Genomic DNA, 3,545 nt, shown 5'->3' with positions numbered 1-3,545 from the left:
TGTTACAACTCCTACAAAGAGCCAAGCCTCTTTGTAGAGCAGGATCAGCACTGCAGCTCTCCCTGGGATGGCTGGGATGGTTGGGCTGAATTCTTCTTCTTCTTCTTCCTCTTCTCTATCTTCCTTGAAGGTCTGCGACAATCTGCCCCCAGGCTCTTTGAGCTGGGCCTTATATAGGTGTAATAGCTTAGCTGTGATTGGTCCATAAAATGGACCAATCAGGAGCAGGATTGAAAATGGATCAATCAGGGATGGGCACCAGTTTTCCCTTGATTGACAGGTCCTCTAATGCCGCTCTACTGGAGCCTCTGGGGGAAGAAAGCTCCCTCACTTGCCCCAATCTGCCGGGGTTTTTTACCGGCTGCTGCCACCAAGACAGAAGTGGCAGATCCCCCAGGCCCTGCTCGGCTGAGCTGGCTGGGGTGCCACTTTTCCGGTATCACTATTTTGCCCTGTAATTTTAGGTTAAGTTTATCAAGAAAGATTATCAAGTTTGCAGTAAAAACTAATTTCCAAAGGTATTTAGTATTTGATAATAGTATATTAGAGATAGTTCTCTTCCTGTAGGAGAATTTTAATGTAGTCCTTGAGCTAAAAACATGAAAAGGAAAACAACCGCTAAACCAGCAATCTACTCCTCAGGGAGCCCGCGCAGGATATTCAAGTCCACAAGAACAAGTTCATTGTTGACACTACTGGTTCAGTAACATGTGACAGATTCAAATGTTCCCGTAAAATAACTGCTATTAAGGCCCCAATGAGGAGGCCCAGCAAGACGGAGGGCGAGACCCGGCAACCGCAGAGGCAGCCGAGAGCCCTGGCAGCTGCTGCGATGCCGACTCAGATCTCGCAGTTTTCTTCCAAATTGAAATCCACCTGGTATTCAGCATCTTCATTTTCTTCAGTGCCAACTGGACTCCAAAAGTGGCAGAAGGATTGCTATCCATAACCCGGCTACAAGAAGGTAATTGGTCGCGTCCCCCAGGCCACCCAGGCGGAGGTGGATGCAGCCGTTGCTTCCTGAAAACGTGCTTTCCCTGCACGGGCAGACACTTCAGGGGTAAGCCATGGGCAGGTCACGCTCCACTATCAACAACTTAGTAAAGAAAATGCCAAATTAATCACGTTGGAGGGAGGGAAACCCTTGCTGATGCTGAGCTCCCTGTATTTCAGGCCTGCAGGTGGTCGAGCATGGCTGTGGTGTGACATCGCTCATGCTGGGAGAGACCAGGCCCTCATCACCCATGACAGAAACCTTTCTTCCTACTGTCTGCCTCTGGGAGTGTGTGCAGGCTTTGCTCCCTTCAGTTTTCCCGCCATGATGTTTCCCATAGCCATAGTGTGTGGAAGTACCCTCTAATGAAACCGTGAGAGCAGGTCCCCGGAGCAACCGTGCTTCTCACTAAGTTGCTCCAGGATGCTGGTGTTCCATGGGACATGGAACATCATTCATGGACAACACGAAGCTGTAAATTTTTTTGTAATCATCCGAACATCAAAGCAAGCAGCTTTGTGGTATCCATCCAGGCAAGAGAATAGATCTTTAAGAGAGGATCAAAGCATGGCAAGAAGTTTCAAGCCAACATAGGAACCAAGAACCATGGGGTAATCATGCCAGATGCTAATACCAGCTGGTTGGGGAGGCATTGGAGCTGCTGGTCAGCCCTGCGTGGCTCTTTCAACAGTAATCTTTGTGAGGGAAGTTAAAAAGTAGCTGCCAGAACTGATGGAATGTGCTAAAAAAAACTGAGAGTCAACGCAGAAAGCCAGCCTGGACCAGAACTTGGCTCTCAGCTCACTCCCCAGGCCAAAGAGCAAATGTGTAATCTAATTGATAGTGGAACAAAGGAGGGAGCTTCCATCCATCTTGATGGATGAAAAACTAAAGTCAAAGGTAAGAAAATGGCAACTTTGTTGCGCCAATTAGCATCTCAAACATTAAGCCAAATATGACCTGTTACAAAGAGAAGATTCTCGGTTTACTTTTGTGGTTCTGGAGACAGAAACATTGGATGAAGCCATCAAAATTGTAAATGATAACCCATATGGAAATGGAACAGCCATCTTCACCGGCAATGGAGCCACTGCTCAGAAATATTCCCACCTGGTGGGTGTTGGACAGGTGGGAGTGAATGTCCCCGTTCTAGTGCCTTTGCCAAGGTCCTCATTCACTAGCTCTCCACCTCCCTCAGGGGAGACACCAATTTCTATGGCAAACAGGGCATCTCATTCTACACTCAAAGACCATCACGATGCTACTCTTTCTTCTTTCCTCACCTGCTGTCATCATGCCTACCGGGGGCCATTAGAAACAAGTTTGGCAAAGACTCAATCCATACTGAATAACCTCCCTTTATTTTTGACCAGCTTCATCTGCCAACTTTGCTCAGATCTGATCCCTGGGATTGGAATACATTGTAACTATAATCCTTCTCAGGCCTATTGGTCCCTGTGAAATTGCTGTAGGGAGGCTCTCAGTGTGACATTGAAACCAGATTTGTCACTTGCTCTCCATAGTTCTATTTTTGAAGTAATTGTTATTACGGCTGTGAAATGCTTATCTGGAAATAAGAGCTTAAACATGTTTTCTAAAAATTCTTCCTTTTTCTGCTAACTTGAAGGAGGGAAAGGTCGGTTATGTAAAAAAGATCCTCCAATAATTGGAAGGTGAACTCTTGGATGGGGAAGCAGGATAGAAATAATTGACCCTCCTCTGATTGATCCTCAGACACAGCCCTACATAAACGCCACAGGGGGACCCCTCGGCAGTTTTCCTGAGCCTCTCTTTTATCCCACAACTCATCTTTCTATTTATCCCAAATTGTGACAACTGCTTTTCTGTTCTGTTCAAAGCCACTTTCTTGTCCTAGTAATTCATGACCACTATTTAATTATGTCTTGTCACTGTTCCTGCTTCTGAAGATCACTTCTCAAGGATACCTCAGTGAACAAGGAATAAGTCAACTTTTTTAAAAAAGAAGAAACTGCTATTAAATAATAAAATTGATCATCTTTAAAAAATCTTAGCAGATGTCACTTCAGTTTGTATTGAGTTTGAGTTTTTTAACCTTTGAAAATGTTCTCACAGACTACACATAGAGGGTTAGGCTCCCGTCACTCCAATCTCAGCGCTGAGTCCTTGACAAAGCCGTGACAACCAAGCAGTGTCGGCAACATCAGGAACCAAGGAAAACCACCCCAAATATCCTACTGTGTTTTCCTTTTGATGTTCCTCTCAAAGTCCTCCACAATTCAAACAACTCTTTTTCGTAAAGACTAATAGGCTTACATAGTTTATTTTTTATGGACGAATTTCTTCAGTTCCTGCAATCAAACATGATTGAATTACCTCACCATTGGTACATGAATTTCCTCAATTGATTAACAAAGGGGACTTTTGAAAAATTAGGTTAGAGTCTCATTTTCATTTCTTCTTTCTTAGGACAAAAGTCTGATAAAATATTCTACTTTAGATTTTATCATTTTTTGACCGATAATTTTCCCAGGATTTGAGGATATTAAAAATGATTACTTGTCTGGTTATG

General features: G+C 44.2%; 1 pseudogene; it reads left to right on the top strand.

The window, feature by feature from the left end:
• The first annotated feature begins 757 nt into the window (after window positions 1-757).
• Window positions 758-2,309, top strand: LOC100952353 (annotated as a pseudogene).
• Window positions 2,310-3,545: the final 1,236 nt, after the last annotated feature.

This window comes from Otolemur garnettii, unplaced genomic scaffold, assembly GCF_000181295.1.
Source record: "Otolemur garnettii isolate 467f Iridium unplaced genomic scaffold, OtoGar3 scaffold00005, whole genome shotgun sequence".
Classification (NCBI taxonomy): domain Eukaryota; kingdom Metazoa; phylum Chordata; class Mammalia; order Primates; family Galagidae; genus Otolemur; species Otolemur garnettii.
Note: the sequence above shows the minus strand (reverse complement) of the source record. Positions and strands in the feature narration are given on the sequence as shown.